The 18254-nt window shown below is 39.0% G+C and overlaps 1 protein-coding gene across 12 annotated transcripts in view; it reads right to left on the minus strand.

Annotated features, from left to right (window-relative positions):
* Positions 1-18254, minus strand: part of TNS3 (tensin 3) — a 197588-nt gene that overhangs the window by 143150 nt on the left and 36184 nt on the right. For 9 of the 12 annotated variants that reach the window (XM_030971037.1, XM_030971040.1, XM_030971034.1 and 6 more), the window contains one exon: positions 80-118. The exons of the other annotated variants lie outside the window; for them this stretch is intronic. The gene's annotated coding sequence lies outside the window, so the exon portion shown is untranslated. The remainder of the gene's footprint in view (positions 1-79; positions 119-18254) is intronic. 12 annotated transcript variants of the gene reach the window in all.

The raw sequence follows: 18254 nt of genomic DNA on the forward strand, positions 1-18254 counted from the left end.
GTTACAGGAGACTACAAAAATAATCCAACCTATAACCTAATAAAACCTGATGGATATCAGTAGTGGCAAAAATACTTACCAGCTCATAGCTGCTTGGAAGAAAGTAGGGTGTCTCCACCTGGAATAAAAAATGATGATAAAATAAGGAAAAAAAGATAGTACCTTTGAAAATGTCCCAGCTGCATTGTTTGAGCTCTTTCCAGACAGTCAAAGAAGCACCAATCAGATCAGGTGCAGAACCTGAGCTCTCAGCTGTACTATCTACTTTCAGCTCCCTAAAAAGTTAGCACTAGCTCAATGCAGACTCAGTGCCCTGCTCACATACGCTAATCAATGAAACAGGTTGAAGAGTAATGCCTTCCCTCACGTCACATATATAGGGAAACACAAAGGGTTTTCTCCCTTCCTCTATCCTTTATAGCATTCTTTAATCATCATCTCAGTTTTAGTTAATGAGTAAATATTCTGCTTTTCAAGAAATCTAGAACTTCAGCAGTTCCTAACACCTTACCCTTGTTCTGGAACTGACTTTGGGTCATGGGTTTAGCAGAGGAAGCAGAACAGATATGTGGACTCACATATCTTCACAGATTTGTCTCCAAATTAAAAACACTTCCTATGAAGAACATAGTCTGTATACATCACACCAAAAAAACACAAACCACCTTCCTTATTTTAATGTGGAGAAAATATCGGCGGGAGAAATGCGGCATTCGATGCGAACGATCAGCAAGTCTCAAACTTTATTGATAGGCATACATATTTATATTGGTGTTAATGAAGCTAATGCATATTGCAAAGGCGAGCTCACAATTGGTTAGTTACTTATCAGTCAACTACGCCTACTTCTGCATTCTTATGGCTATTCTATTGAAACTTTTCTTCATATTCTGGCTAAAGCCTTTTTCCCCCATCCTAATGTTGCATCAAGGGCACAGTGTCCTTTGCTTTATACAGACACTGACTGCTGACTCTTATACTTGTCTATCTCTTGCTTATTCATTGGTATTATGTCGACATGGCCTTTCTCAGCTAACCAACTGTCCACAAAATCATCTACATTTTAATATTCAGAAACCAAAACACAAAGAAAGCCAGGAAAAGTATGACTAAATTGGATTACATGATGATCTAGGGAAAACCAAGTGTTAGATTATTTCTACAATCTCATATAGCAGGCACCCTCAAATCTCACACATACAGTCTAAAGACTGTAGGTTCATCCCTTTACCCCACTCAACTGAGCCTCAGTAGTAGTCATCATGCATGCTCACTTTAGCGAGCACCTTGAGGTTAACCCCAGTGAAAACTGTTTCATTTAACATGTTCACCTTCAAAATTACGGCTTTCCGAGACAGATTTGTCTCAGCCAGCAGAGTGGAGCCAGAAACTCTGCAGCAACACCTGGACAACAAAGGTGGAGTTTTCTTTCAGAACAGCTGCTATGATCTTCTGAACACTCCTATGATGACTCAATTCATGGTACACAGAGGAGATTACTTGTTGCAGTGCGCGGTGTTTGTTTTAAGCAGTTTTGACAGTTGTTTGGTTCAGTTCTGTGAGAGTTTATACCGGTTTTATAAGTTATCTTTATGAGTTCAAAATGGCGATTGAAATTCAGGGTTTCAGGGCTTTTCCCCCCCTTCTTCTCCCTGTCAGTTAACTGCCTGTCACGAAGTTACCATGGCAATTCCCGCCCTTTTGTATCTATTCCTCCATCAATCAGTTGTCCCCTCCTATGTCGCCCCGGCGACCCCCCTGTCCATCACCCTCTCCACACTCCTTGTCCCTAGAAGCTTCCATCAGGGGCTGAGGGTGATTGGTTCAGGGTGGGAAGCCACTCCTTGGTTGTTTTCCTATTTACCACAGCTTTATGTTCATCATTTGTACTTTCATTGTCATTGGCTCTTTGTGTTCCCCCCCTCCCCTCGGAGATCTTTTATCTGCCCCGTCCGAGGGGCGGGCTGGGGGCAGTTGCTCGCACCCTCCTTCCCGACCCGTTGTCCTCCACCCTCCAATAAACCCAACCCCTGCTGCGAGTGGCTGCGTGCCTCGTGATTCTTTGCCTCGCCGACCCACTGCTGCCGTGCGCCTGATCTCTCCAGCCTCCCTCAGGGACGCATTCCCCTGCCCTGCCGCAGGGGAGGTCCCTGGAAGCCAGTTGCCTCCCCAGCCGCTCTCCGGAGCCAAAGCTGCAGCGAGAAGACAGCTGGCCCAACCAGGCTGTTGGCTGCGCAAGCTTTCCTTGTGGTCGCTGGCCGGGACCGGACTCCCGCGCAGCCGCAATTACTGAGTAGACGGGGCCTCATGCCTCAGGTCATTTATAATCCTTAGAATATTAAAAAGAAGATGCAGCCCATGCAACAGAGCAAGCTGCAAGAAAAAAAAGAAACATTCGTTCTGTACACAACACAGGCAAAGAGTAAAAGGGGCTACCACCTGAATACACAAGGACAACTCACTCTAGCTTAAACACTCAGGAACAGCTTTTAACCACTAGCATGGAAGAGACAGCATTTGACTCCGTAAATGGTTATGAAAAGGACTGATCTCCAATTCTCAATGCTTCTTAAATCATAAGTTATTCATAAAAAGGCGGGGGGGAAAAGTAGCACATGAGTGAGTCCCAGCTCACTCATGATCTCTAGACTACCCCTAAAGAAAACAGGACAGACTGAACTTTTGTAGTTTGTCGGCTCTCCCCTCTGACTCCTCAGTGGGCTTGCAAGTCCGAGGTTTTAATACGCTGCACCTCTGCAGTTCATTTTGTAACTGTGACTCATGATTCACTATTCTATCCGACCAAACACTCATACTTCCATACATGGAAGATGTTAACTAACCTGTCATAATAGCATGCCTATTGCTGGAAGCAAGGACATCATCTGCCTTGGTGACCTCTTGCCTGACATAGCGCGTAAAACTTCATATGCCACCTTGAATTACAACCACCAACTCTCCTTTCAAGCCAAAGTGACAAATCACCAAGCAGAACAGTGCCCAGCTGAAAGAATCAAAGCCACATGCACCCTGCACTACCACCACAAGCAGCAAACACCTGCATCTAGAGAGGAAAGACTATCTCAGTTGTCCTGACCATGCGATTACCTCATACTTATAAACTGGTTTTCTTGCGTTCTCATTAGCAACACCTAAGTTAAAGTAGATAAACATGACATTTCAATTTCTTTCCTCTCACTGCATATACTAGGAAGAAATAATTAATGGAAACACCAAAGGAGCTGGCAGACTGGCTGAGTAGTGCAGTGGAAGAGATGAACTAACATTACATGCTCATGTAATTATTAACTGGAACCACTGTGGAATAAAATTGTCATCACTGACATACATAAATATAGTCTCTGCTGTCTCCCTTCCCTCCACTGATCAAGACCCTTGAGGAATCAAGCATATCTTTACCCCTTTGGCTAACTAAAACACAGTTCTGCTGCAATTTGCTAGCTAATTACAGCTGACCCACTGTTTAAGAAAAATCCCCTTTCTTCTGACACAAGAACACTGGGGACATCCAGTGGACAAGAACTTAAGAAGAGAATTGCAGATCTCTGCAAATTTGTGGCATCTTATTCAGGCAACTCTGGACTGTGAGAAGATGAGAGCTAACACGAAAAAAAACATATGATGTTTTTTCTCTCCTGAGCTCTCTATACTTGAAACAGCTATATATAGCAAACTGACTTTACCAAAAAATTTCGTCTTCTTCTAATTCTGTGTCTTCTGCACTTCCTTTTTACAGAAATCAAAGACTTTGATGTTCTGCTGCTGGTTTTGAGCTACAAAACTCAATGAACCACCCAAGATGCACTGACCTTTTTTCCTTCTAACTCCATATACACAAATAGCACATTTCTTCCCAGATTAAGCAAAATAATCAAGACCTTGCTGTATTCCAACTTCAGTTCTCATGAGCAGTTGAAGCAAATTCTTCCACTGTTAACCCTGACACAGGCTAAAAGCAAGAGAGTTTTTAAACCCGTTAACAGATAACAGAGGGTATTATGACATATAAACAATCTAGGTTGAGAATATATGAGTGGCTCCAATTCTCTTTCCTAGTTTTCAAAGGTCTGGGACATGCTAAAAAATAAGGTTATATAAAAAGTATAGAGCTAAAAAGTAAAACAGCAAGACTTAAATCCAGTGATAATGCAGAGACAGGAAACCAAGTATAAAGGTCTCAGTCATTGGTTTAGAAAGTTACACACTCTGTACCAACTGCACAAAACAAAAAACTTCAGAAGAACTTTTCTGGTCCATCTACTGAAACTACAGCTAATCTTAAAGACATCTACAATAACCAGGTTTGTCAGCTTTCAATAGTTTCTTTATTCTTATAAGAAATGTACTGTATATGCATTAGTGTAATATTTCATAGTTCCACACCAAGGTGGATTTAGCTTCTGTACTTCTGTACAGTCACATATTAACAAGCCATACCAGAATGTAAGAATGCTTTGCCTAGTTTAAGAAATACCTACCTTTTCGATGCCCAGCACTTAAGACACAGAGGTACATTGTTACTCTATGCACAAATAATCAAGCAACTATTTCAAAGACAAATTGCCTGTTCTTGAATACACAGTTAATATGAAAACATTTTCCCGGTGTGATATTTCCTGCATTCAGCCTTAGTTTGAAAAAGTCCAATAGTCATGGAAAAAAGATTTAAAATAATTTCTTTTATGAAGAATTCTGATTCCAATGAATCTGTGGGTAATTTTTCTTCATATGACTATAGCATCAGCCACATCAGTTAATGAGTAACTGACTAACATGAGATAAATGTTAAGTCAAACAAACAAAAAAAGTCAACAAATGGCAGGATATCTGGTGCTAGGAAAATAAAATATGTTCCTGGTCGCTCTTAAAAGCAACACAATAATGCCCCCACACAACACACAACAGTTCATTGGCTGAGATAACCATAGTTACATTTTGGTGATTTTTTTTTCCACTTCCAGATGCATATTTCATTTTTATCTTCCTTCCTTTTCGTTCCCTATTTGCAACAAGTATGTGAACAACTATCTTCAAAGAATGAGCATTACCGAAGTTGCATTTCAAAGTCCAAATCTCAAACACTATTATATTGCTTTTGCAAAAGCAATTTAACCACATACCTATAATGAATCACTTTCTTTCAAGCTACAGTTTTATCAAGTAAGAAATTCTAGCATGCTTGCCACAGGTTATGTGTAACACTAACTCATCTATAAAGTAAGCTACTAAAAAACCTGTTCACTCTAGCCCACTACTTATGTTACAAAATGGAGGAGAAAGAGTGAAAAGACCAGCAAAATGAAGTCACTGACAACCTGCAAATAGCGTGAAATTACAGTCATGTTGTGATCTTTTCTGAATGTTACATATATATATATATATATATATATATACACACACACACACAGACACACATTTATACACACACATCTTTTTTTTTAATTTTTTTTTACAAAAACCACACACACCTATTTATTCCAATCTAGAGCTCTTGAGTTAAGCCTGGGGAAAAAAAAATATTTTTCTGCTTAGTTTTCTTCTTCTGGCATGCCTGTCAGTTATTGTTCCCCTTTTCCAACCTACCCTTCAAAACACTCACGATAAATGCTGGCTTTCTTCCATGCTGTATTTCATTTTGCAATGTCACAGTCCTGACCTACATCATGAAAGTTCTTCAGTTCTCTGAAGAATACATACAAGGCAAAGGCACTTGGTACATAGGTTATTTGGGGAAAAGATTTTTTTAAATCTTCTAATAAAACAGAAGGTACTTGGGAAGCAAAAATTGATGAGTTTCCCTTGATAACTGTAAACTAGTAAACAGAGATGAAGTCCTTTCCTTCTTCAAATAATTGGATTTGTTCAAAATGAGTTCAGAAGCAAAGGAAAAGAAAGTCAGAATTTGGGTGTTTCTAACAGGGGTTAAACCAGACTGCAGAACCAAGATCTTAAAACTAGATTTTACTGGACTTTGCACTAGTTCTCTGCACTGTGGTTTAATTTGCCAACCTGAACTGCAAATGCTAGCTACTGCCCCTCCTGATTTAATCTGTATAACAGATGAAAGAGCTTTGTAAAATAGGTTGAAATTATTTAACACAAATAAGTGTCAAAAATATAGTCTATATGCTCAAAATGTCTCATTTTGCTGCGTCTTCAGCTAAAAATAAATCCTAATTTTGACAATTGTATACATCCGTTTGGGACTTAACTTCTGCTTTCTTTGTATCTGATCTGACTTCTCCAAGCTTTATGAGGCATAGATTACATAGATTACTCACGGAACTATGCTACTCTTGAAGTATTCCATGTGTATGTATTTTGGTACAATCTCCATAAGAAAACATTCTACATTTGCAAAGCCAAACAAAATTTGCAACATTACCAGATATGGAGGGGGCCAGGAAGCAGAGGGGTTCTTTGTTCTGTCAACACTTTCCTCTCCCAAAGGAACAAACTACCAGCATGGATTGAATTTTCTTGAATGGAAACAAACTGTGTACCAGAAAGGCTGTATCTCAGAGTTCTTGACCTATAACATAAGTATTGGTCTGGTTTTCTCAGTCTGCTTCCAATATCTGAATAATAGTGATAAGAGCCTTAGGCATTGTGGTTCCTATGGTCATAAATAGCACTTCAAACAACAGTATCAGAAGTTTTAGGGTGAGGAGATAGGAGTTCTGTCACAACAAACTGCAAATATCACTGCTCAGCCCACAGATTTCACTGCATCTATTGTATATCTAAGACCTGGGACAGATCTATGCCCATCAAATAAAGGGATGAAAGATAAGGTAAAAGCAATATTCAAACAACAAGCATAGGTTAAAATGGGGGAGAAGTGTGATTTGTTTTCTTTTTTTAATAATAATGGTGTAGAGAAGGGCACCAGAAGGCAGCAATGTCAGTCTTTTCTACTCAACATCACAGAAAAACATGAAGGCAGAAGATAAATGTCAAACTTGTTGGTAAAAAAGCAAAAATCAAAAATTAGTTTGGGGGTCATTTTGGTTTTTTCCTTTATTTCCCTACGTTGGATGGTAGAAAACCATTCATGTACAGGATGACTCTTTGCATCTCCCTAAGGTAAACTTAATGCTTAATGTATTAAATCGTAAGAAGGAAAAATAGCTCTTTGCATCAGGCAATACTAAGATGCATACAGCAATTTAGCACAGGCCTGATTTCAATCTGTGATAGAAGGTCTGCAAGAATCATGTCAAAAAGGCAGTGACTCCTCCAGCAGTAGGAAGTTTATAGAACATTAGCAAACACTTTAGGAATATGCTGCTTAGTAAGCCAAAGGAGGCCAAAAACTAGCCCATAGAGTTGTGAACCAAGCAGGACCCTTCCACTTTCTCACAAAGAAGTGGGCAAATGCCATGTTGTAAAGACGTGATCCCCTCTGTGAGGACCCAATTCACTCATTTTTGAGATTGAGAGCATTTTGTTGGAGGTAGACGTGGAAACACCTAAATTTTATGGCATTATTTCTGAGTTTCATATATCACAGTACTGACTTTAGCAGCTCTCTAGTAATTTTTAAAAAGGTCCTCCTCTCAGAACACATTAGAATAAAGTCTTAAAAATTTACATTCCAAATATATCTTCAGTTTTCCAGCTATTCAGAAAAGAGATAATGCAATAAAATGGTACAGAATGACATTTAAATACATACTTTATCATCAAAACTAGCTCTCCCAGACTAAGACTGAACTTGCATTATTATGCTTTAACTGTAAGAAGTATTTTAAATGCCTTCTTCAGCTACACAGAACATGACAAGGGAAGAACCCTTTTAGAAATAATTACTAGTAAAATGCTATTAAATGCTGTATTATCAACAGAAGTACTAAAAGCAAATTCTAACAAAGCTTAGACATTTCAGCTACCTGATAAAAAAACAGTCAGAACTGCTGGGATAAAGCTTCATAATGGGTAATACTGTCATTCTGTTTCCACCAAATTGTGGTTATTCATTATGACCCGTAGAAAGTAGTCGGAAAGAAAAAAAGACTCATAGAAAAATTCTGAATTTAAGCTATCTGCTGACTACTTCTCTGAAAATCAGAAAATAAGCTTCTTGTAAGAAATAATTGATTATTGAATTTTATCTTCTTTTCTTAATTTTTTAATATTCTGTAACAAATGCTAATAATTTTATTTCAGTTATCCAAAAATCATAAAACATGCCAATCAGTATCTAGATGTTAGGCTATTAAATATTTTTGGTAATCCATATACTACTCTTTTTGACAGTCAACACCCAGACACCTGAGAGCTGAAATGAGAGTTTCCTTTTTTAATCATAAGACATGCATATTAAATTGTTCATCTCCAAAACAAGTTCAAACAACCACATCAGTGTCTACAATCATTTAAATATGATCATTTCTGGTTCCATGCAGCACCTACCCAAGTAAATCTGTGAGCTATCAATGTTATCAACAAATCAGATTCTTTCTTATACAACTGGTAGAATTCCACACTGCAAGTACTATTTTGAGAACCAAAGCTACTGTGCAAAGAGGGATCAATAACATCATCTGGTCTGACAAAAAGTACATCTTTCTACTAAACTGTTTTGCTTCTACCAAGAGCCCACTACTATTACAGTACTATTACTAGTCATTATTGAATGTATATCAGTGATGAAACCCTTTTAAAAGTAGTACCTTACCTAAAGACATTATTACCACTGTGTATTTTATTATCTTATTTCATTAAAAAACCCAGAATTCTGCATTTACTCAGCATATCACACAACACAGTGATTTTTAAATGCACATGTACCATTTTTACTCAAAATGGGAAATGCTTAGCCTATTGAAACTTATATTTACTAGAATTTCCCAAAATGTCCTGAAAAATCTCCAAGTCCTTCCCAAAGCAAAGATTCTTCTCTTGGATACACATTGGATGCACTGAACCAAATAAATACTTGCAAACATCAAGGTAACAACACAGATATTAGGTCTAGATCTTTGGTCTCCACAAGAGACTATAAAATACAGTCTTAGTAGATACCAAGTCCTAATCAAAAGTTTAAGTTAAAAGAAGGGAATATTACCGCATAAAAGTGCTGTTGGAAAAATAAAGCCCTCCAAGACTTCAGACTGAATCTGGATCTCTGATTTACACAAATCTAGCAATGGGGAAAGTAAGTCACATGAGAGCATGGAACTACTGATCTCATTTTGAGAGAAAGGAACTTGAAGATTTTCTAAAGTAACAAAAATCTAGTAATGAAACTGAACGGGGGGAATCTACAGCAATTACTGAAAATTAACAATATGCTTATACTTTTATAATCCAATGCCAAAAGTTTGCCTTTAAACCTCTGTTGCTGTACAGATTATACATATAATTGTATAGATGTCTGTATACACACATACATGGGGGCTCATATACAGGTGTGCAAGTGTCAGAGACTGAAATATTATAGTTTTTGACTTAAACATTTTCATTAGGGACTTTTAGAACTGTATTACAAAAGCTGCACAGAATACCACCACACCCTGGATAGGCTTTCGGAGTGAGGCCCTGGACCATTCACTGATGAAGATAAAACTCAGGAACTGGAGACATTCACAAAGCACAAGCTTAGTACCTTTCAGGGAGAACACACAGTCCCAGGGCGATCAGCTGCTAGGCTCTTCCCACAGACCCTCCCACCAAAGGGCACGGGGGCGGGGGGGGGGGGGCGGTGAGGAGCAATGTGCAGACCAGCTCAGCTGAGGGGCCCTCCTCCGGGCGAAAGCTTATGGGAAAGCTTATCTGCAGCAGAAGGGGGTGACACCACCCATCACAAGGCCACTCCCAGGGGTCTCCAGACCCTGCATCACAGAACCAGAGATGATGCAACAGACCTTCATTCAGTGTTGCAAAGGACAATGTCAGACTGGTCCCCTGCAAGTGGAGTAAAGTGTATATTAATCCACAGAATTCTGTACTCCTCAGCATGTGGCGGCGCAGCATGGAACCCTCACCACCAAGAAGACCAAATGGAAGGGAGCAACAAGACCACATTGGGACCCTTGGATGCGTGATATGCTTCCACCTAACTCCTGTCACTTTCTCTCCCCACACCCTCCCACACATAGTTCTTTTCTTTCTTTCTTTCTCTTTCTTTCTTTCCTTCTTTCTTTCCTTCTTTCTTTCTTTTTCTTTCTCTTTCTTTCTTTCTTTCTTTCTTTCTTTCTTTCTTTCTTTCTTTCTTTCTTTCTTTCTTTCTTTCTTTCTTTCTTTCTTTTTTTTTCTTTCCTTCTTTCTTTCTTTCTTTCTTTCTTTCTTTCTTTTTTTTTTTTTTTTTCTTTCTTTCTTTCTTTCTTTCTTTTTCTTTTTCTTTCTTTTCTTTCTTTCTTTCTTTTCTTTTTCTTTCTTTCTTTCTTTCTTTCTTTCTTTCTTTCTTTCTTTCTTTCTTTCTTTCTTTCTTTCTTTCTTTCTTTCTTTCTTTCTTTCTTTCTTTCCTTCCTTCCTTCTTTCTTTCCTTCTTTCTTTCCTTCTTTCTTTCCTTCTTTCTTTTCTCTTTCTTTCTTTCTTTCTTTCTTTCTTTCTTTCTTTTTCTTTCTTTCTTTCTTTCTTTCTTTCTTTCTTTCTTTCTTTCTTTCTTTCTTTTCTTTCTTTCTTTCTTTCCTTCTTTCTTTCTTTCTTTCTTTCTTTCCTTCTTTCTTTCTTTCTTTCTTTCTTTCTTTCTTTCTTTCTTTCTTTTCTTTCTTTCTCTTTTTCTTTCTCTTTCTTCCTTTCTTTCCTTCTCTTTCATTCTTTTTCTTTCTCTTTCCTTTCCTCTTTTCTTTTTCTTTTTTCTTTTCTTTTCTTTTCTTTTCTTTTCTTTTCTTTTCTTTTCTTTTCTTTTCTTTTCTTTTCTTTTCTTTTCTTTTCTTTTCTTTTTTTTTTTTTTTTTTTTTTTTTCTTTTTATTTTTCTCTGCCTCTTGTACTATTAAATAAAATGCATCCATTTTTTGGCACCAAGATCTAACCTTGTTTGGTTGTAATCCCACTTTTGGGTACATTTTGAACCCCCCCACCACCAAGTTCTTTCCAGTTAACACACAGAGAGTTAATGTTCTTTACTTTTCTGGGTTTAAACCAGATCATAACAGCATGTATACCTTATTTACTCAGATATATTTTTTTCTTTTCTGGCAGAACTGTGTGATTTGCATTTCACCCACTTAACTTGATGTTTTCAACTTAAAACTCTCCTCCTGTGGGAAGAATGAGAAATTCAACCATTGGTGCAAATGTTTCAACTAAATTGGGATTTATTTTTTTTTAATCAATGGCAAGAACAATACCCCAGCTAGGCATCTTATTCTTAATTACTGCATACAGAATTTTTTACCTCAATTTTGAATAATGTAGATCAACAGCAAGAAGGGAGGCCAAAAACCATGCTTACCTTTTCTTCGCATTTCCTGTTGCAGGCATACTTGCAAACTAAAACACCCCCCGCCCCCAAATATATGACTAAAAGAGTAAGTGGATTGTCCCCTCCTTTTCTTTACATCAGGTTTCTATAAGACCTGGCCAAACTCAAGTCTGTATCTCTAGAAGTATTTACATACTTCAAAACAAACCTAAGAAAAGATGCATATTAGTTTTCATCCATTCCTGAAAGACTAGTTAATTACAGCAATGTTGTCAGATTTGTGCATTCTATCAGCTCATGATATCACGTGTCTGGTAAACATCATGGGCTGAATATCTTGACATTTAAAGCTTCACACATACCAGAGGTGTTACCATTTAAATAGCACAGATAGTAAGATCAAATTGTTCCCAGTGTAACCTCTGAATCTTAGTCATATCAGCAGGCCCAGACACATAAGAAAAGCAGGTCGACTTCAAAATCACAGGACACTAGTACTGGCAGACTGTAATTTCTGATTATGAAATTCAGGTTATACAGTGTTGCAAACATTACTTTCAAGAGGTAAGCACTTTTAAATTCCTTCTTCCTAGAGCAGGATGAATTGTAGGATGAATTGTTCCAGTAATCTTCAATTCAAGAAACAGCATTTAAGATATAAAGCAGCCAGATGAGCAGTGATATAACTGTGATGCAAAGCACAATAGCTAGAATGTGACACAAGCTGCTTTTAATTTGATTTTCTATAGGCACTTCCTCCTTCGCTCTGAAATTTGCTTTAATTCCATGCAGTGTCTATCCTTTGGGTTACCATGAGCTAACCTGTATTTTAAATTCAGGAAAAATTTACTTATTCAATCTCCAAAATGAGTAAACTGCAGAATACCACAGAGGTTTAACTGCAAGATTAACCAGGGCATAACCTCAGACCACTGAAGTTGAAAGCCATGTTTGTCTCCTTGTGCTTCCTGACCCAACAGGAAAGATACAAGTACCAAGGTGTGAGGTCAGCAAATTCTGATACTCATATTCAAGTGCAACAACTCATAAATGAAAAGCCCTCATGCTCCAATCACTGCTCAGAGGGAAAAAAAGTAAGGCTTACTGACACATCTTCTATTCTATCTTGTACATGTGTCCTGATTTAGGGCAAATTTGGCAGAAAACCTCCAAAAGGGGGCCCCCTCAGAAAGCCCACCCACATGGCCCCTCCCCACAACCGGTTTGGGAAAATTTCCTTGGAGAGAAGTGGAAAAAAATCTGTTTATTTAAACAGGAAAAGCACTCCCCAGCACAAAAAATGAACAATACCAGATGACATAACTCATTCGCTGCTCTGAAGAGATGACAAATTCAGAAAGTCTCTCCTGTGGGTGCTCGCTCTGGTATCAGTCCCTCTGGCACTGGGAAAGGCCACTGCCCAGAGCAGGCCCTGGTAGGCCACTAAGTGCAAGCTCTCGGTGCTCCCCAGGTCCCCAGTCCGGAGCAGGTTGGAACAGTTCCAAGAAAAGGGAAAGAAAACCAGTCCAGGGAAAAACTTCTCTGCCTCAGCTAGCTAAACTACCTAAAAAGCAAAGGAGGGCCCTGTTCTGCCCCATCCATGCCCAGACAACACAGAATATAGAGGAGTAAGTGCAGGCTGATAACAAACTCTGTGCTGCTTCTTCTCCCTGCCTTTGCTCTCAGAGCCAGTCTTGAAGGCACAGAATATAATATCCAGCATTAACAGAGCACACGACTGGGGATGCAAGCATCGTCACCCTAGGACAACATGCTACGTTCATTTTTTTTCCCCACATATAAGTTAGGAGCAAGTTCTTTGTTCATAGTGCCTTACTGGATCAAGTTTCTTTATTCTCAAAATGTATTAACATTCACACAAATACACTATTGATAATGATATATACCACTTAAAAACTCTCAACCTTAAAGCAAATGGAAGACTTCTCTTAAACCATGAGGAAAAACTTACTTTTCTTGCATGACAGCACAGGGGATAAATGGCTAAATTCATTAAGTGATTTCACATACCAGAACTGTCTATTTACTAGAATCCATACTTTACATCAGTATGGTTTACCAGCAATGAAGACAGGCAGGAAGACTGAGAGGTGGTCAGAAACTGTCTTTATTGTGGACTACATATGCTTATATACTATTCCAGGAAGGCTAGTAATTTTTTACTATAATGATTGGGTTAATCATCACATAAACAAACTTACACATTTTGCAACATCTCTTGCTTGCAGAAGTCTTGATGCAATCTTCTTTCTTGATTCTATCTTCTTGCTCTGTTTGTTCTTGCCAAGGCACCCTGATTATCAAATCTCTTACGCTAATCAGGTCCAAAGTACAATGATTAGCTTTAACTTTGCAAAAGGTTAACAAATGCTCTAAAAATATACATAATATCTGTTTATTCTATAAGCTACTTTGAGATTTCCTCCAAAAACAAAGATAACCACAAATAAAGTAAATTAAAAAATGGTGAATCTGTCAGAAAGGCCTGATATTACAGACAAGGTCTCATTTACTTTATAGATGCTTAGACCTACATTTCTGTGAGGCAAGAAGAAATATAAAACAGATTTAATTCCATGACAACTCCCATGATTTTGCTACTGGTTCAGGTAAAACCAAATCACAAATATCACCAAAACAAAAAACCTCTATTAAACTTCTTGATAACTAAATGCAAGCTTTTTTTTTTTTTTTTAAGTTTCCATGTACAAGGAAATCAGTATTTTCTGCACTTGTGTAACACAACAGCTCTTACAGTTGTTTCTGGAAACAAATCACTCAAGTCAAATGTAAACTTAACCTTGACAGCAACTTCAAGACTGAGTCTTTCAGAAGCTTCAAGAACAACTGTGCCAAGCTGGCTAGTAGTAAAATGGAGACTAAGCCATATTTAGTCAATTTACTGCACTTCAAAACAGTTCCTAAATGATAGGGAGAAAAAGGGAGTAAGGGCATCAAAATGAAGATGTGTTAGCTCCTGCAAGTTACCAATATTGCTGCCAGGGTAAAGAGAGAAGAATAAGCATAGTGAATCATATTTTTTAGACTTAAGCTCCAAAGGTTTTGTAAAATGAAAGTTCTGCTTCTTACATTCTTGTGTGTAAGAAGCGAAAACCACTAGCAACGTTTTTACAAAGGACAAAACTACTGCTGTAAACGAACCGCAGAATGATTTATGCTTTACCAGGACAACCTTTTCTCTGTCTGGTAAGGGCTCTGCACCTTGACACATTTAAGTATTTAATGGACTTATGTTATGGCAATATGTTTCATATATTCCACCACACTGCACATGTAGTGAATATGGCTGGTTTATAAAGACAACCATGCACTTAACCACAGCTTTTATCAAGTGATTCTCTGTGATAGGTTTTTGTGTGTTTGTTTATAAACCCCACCATGTACGGCAAGGGTAGAAAGAAGATAATTCAGGAATACTCTTGGGGTAGAAACTTGCATATAAATAGAGAATCAAAGAGATGTAACCCAGTTTAATGCCTTTCTAATCCCTAATAAAAATTACTTGTTCCAAAAACATACACTTAACAAGCCTGGATATTCATTTTTAACTTCCTGGTAACAAAATAAACTGAGATGCCAAATCAAAGGCCTAGATGTTTGAAATATACTTTCTTTCCCTCAGCATTTCCAATTCAGCAAAACAGACACATGCTATTAAAGATAGATTTTGATAGTAGTATCAGAGTCCTTGAAAATTCACAACAGAATGTAATCTAAATCAAGCATATAAAAAGATTTGTGTAGTCAAGACTTAAGTTTTATAGTTCTCAACTCCAGACTTCTCTCTTAATACCAGGACAGGTAGGTGTCAGAGGGTAATAGAATTGGTAGAGCCCAGCTATTTTAATATGTAGGCTAGTGATACTGCTACTGACCAACAGCTCACACCTGCAGGAAATATCCTGCACAAAATATTAGGCCTGTCATTGGCCCTGAAGAAAATTTGTTTTCTTTTTGTTAAAATAACTTGATTTGGTTTCTGAAAATGCAAATTACAGCCACCACAACAAAATCTCACTGGGGCAGGGAAGGAGAAGAGGCTATTTTTGACCAAAATCTCCCAAAAGGCTACTGGCTACAGGAAACCAGTCTGGTTGAAATGGCGTTGTGGATGAAATGTTGCTACAAGTGCAGTTTGCCAGCTATTTTTATTTCAACAAGTGTTTAATAATGTTGTGACCAGATTATGACAAAAAAACTCACACCACCACACTTTCCTGCTGACCTGTTCCCACCAACTTTGCAACAATTCAACTCAAGAAAAAAATCAAAAGGAAAGCAGCATGAAATCAGCATGAAAGTACAGCATTAAAAATACGTCGGTATGCAATTTCGTGTGAGGCAGTTTTGTGCCCGCAGCCCACTTTGCATAGAGGGTAGGATAAATGTAGTCTAGCTGAACATATTAGTCTTTAGGTGCAAAAGTAAACACTTCTATTTTTAAGAAGTTACCAAAGTCACATGCCAAAGATATCACTACTATAACAGCCACATTACAGCAACAACATCTGCTGGTGCATCTCCCAAGCTTCAAATACTATCCTTCATTTACTTTTGTTCTTTTCCTCATATTCAGCCAACCACTGTCTCCTCATCTGAATATTGCTCCCACTACTTCATGACACTGAGATTGTTTTTTGAAGATGAAGGCTGTAGTGGTATTGGTTCGCCGATCTGAGTTTTCCAGACAATGCACCAATATACCTAGTGGGTTTAGTGCTGATCAAATGGCAGTGTACCCACTAGAAATTATTTACTCATTTCTTGCTGTGAAATATGGATTAGGAGGAGGAGAGCAAAACTGGTTCAAAACTTTAAAGAGTATAAAGAAACTTTATTAACAGAATTACAGAGAAGTTTTAAGAAAATCAAAATAAACCTTCAGAACATTTCTCCCCCCACATCCTCTTTTCTTTCCCACCAAAGGTAAAGAGACAAAACTTGCAATTTTCAGTCAGTTTACCAACTCTAAAATAATCTTTCTTCAGTCCGCTTAGGAGAGGAGTCGCTCTTGCCATGCTATGGAGACTTCTCCACAACAAACAGTTCTCTCAGCAGTCTTGGCTTCCATGTCACAGCCAATCAGCCACCTGGGTAAGGAAAATATGTTCCCAGTGGGAAAGTCACTCCCATGTCTTGCTGCTTTAATGGGCCATGTCAACTTAGAGGGTACTATTTTAAGGATGAGCTGTTTTAGCATAAAAACAAAAGTTCTCTTCTTTTATCTCTGGAAACAAGGTTTTTCTTCTTCGATCCCTGGGGCAAAGTTTCTCATCTCTCTCATCTCTCTCTGTTCAAGTTTCTTATTGAATTAGAGCTTTTCAGCATCCACACACTCCAGCATGACTGCCCTTTCTTCATGGGCTGCAAGTGAATGCTGCATCTCCCCATGTACTTCACAAATTACAGGGAAAAAACAAAGTCTGATAAACCAAAAAATATATCTTCATCATAGCCTCATAAAATAATTTCAGTCCAAGACTAAGGCATCTCCCCAATCTCCTCCCATCTAGAATTTGATTTGCTTCTTTACTGACCTCAGTGGCTCATGTTGTTTTCCCTACATGTCTTCACCTTTTCCTCTTCCTGATTTGGGAGAGTATTGGTGTTCATAGGTTCATTTGTTCTCAAGCTTTATCAATCGAAACAGTTTTTATAGAGTTTTATAGCACTCAAAGGTTGATCTTATCCAGGCTCTGCATCGGATATTGATGTGTCTTTCGCTGCTATTGATGTGGTCTCCACCAACACCATGAGAGCCCTGGCAGCTGCCAGCTTTACTTAGCACTTTTCCTTCACTCAGAGCACCAAAACCAAGAAAAGCTGCTGCTGCCGGTTTTGTCCTTCTGTCCGCAGTATGTCTTGCTAAAAGCTGCTAAACAAAGTCCATTTTGAGCCATGCTGAGCCAACCATGGTTGCGCCCCTTTGTCTCAGTCATGCCAATTTCATCTGCACAGTCTTGGCCATGTGGCCCCTCCCAGTCCAGGCTGGTGGTAGCCACAGAGCCACCCCAGATCTGGCCACTCCTGGCCTCAGGGCTGCATCCAGCACCAACTGCGGGGCCACTCCCGGTGCTGGTCCCCACTGCATGGTTGCTCCTGGTGCCAATATAGCTTCTGGCCGGCATGGCACGGCAGCGCCAGTAGAACAAAGGACTAGGGGGCTTCACTGGGAAGGGGCCCCAGCAGGCTGCTGGGATGGGCCCCAACAAGCTCCTTGGTGAGGGGCTTGGCAGCTCATGCACCACCCCTCAGAGGGCAGAAATCGCAGCTCTGCTGCGGGCAAAGCCAACCTGGCCACGTGGCACCACCTCAGCCCGGCCATGCAGGCCATGCGACAGCGGCCCAGCCCAGCCTAGTCCAGCCCTGCCAAACCTGGCCACACAGGGCCAGGTCAGCCAGCTACCGCCTCAAAAGCCAGAAGCCAAGAAAGCTTCCCTTGGCTTTGTTAGTTTTTAAATGTGCTTTTCCACAGAGGCATATTCAACACTTTTAAGAGGTTTAACCAGATATCAATCTTCAAATCTAGCCAGATGATTGATTCTTCAAAACTAGCCAGCTCATTCGCTCCACCAGGTTCCCCACAGGTAACCACCTCCCCCAACTGAAAACGTCTGGTTTTCCTTAAACCATGACAAGGCTAAGAGACCATTATGGGAAATTTGTGCAGAACTTCAGCATTTTCTTGGTGGGGGGTGGGCAATATAGTGTTGTGAATGAGCCTTCCCACAGATGAAATATTTCCACTGCTGTTGCCAACAACAGTAGTGGAAAATCTTTATAAAGAGAAAAATATTTTGGCACTACAGCTGCAATAGC

This window comes from Camarhynchus parvulus, chromosome 2 (genome assembly GCF_901933205.1).
Source record: "Camarhynchus parvulus chromosome 2, STF_HiC, whole genome shotgun sequence".
Lineage (NCBI taxonomy): Eukaryota > Metazoa > Chordata > Aves > Passeriformes > Thraupidae > Camarhynchus > Camarhynchus parvulus.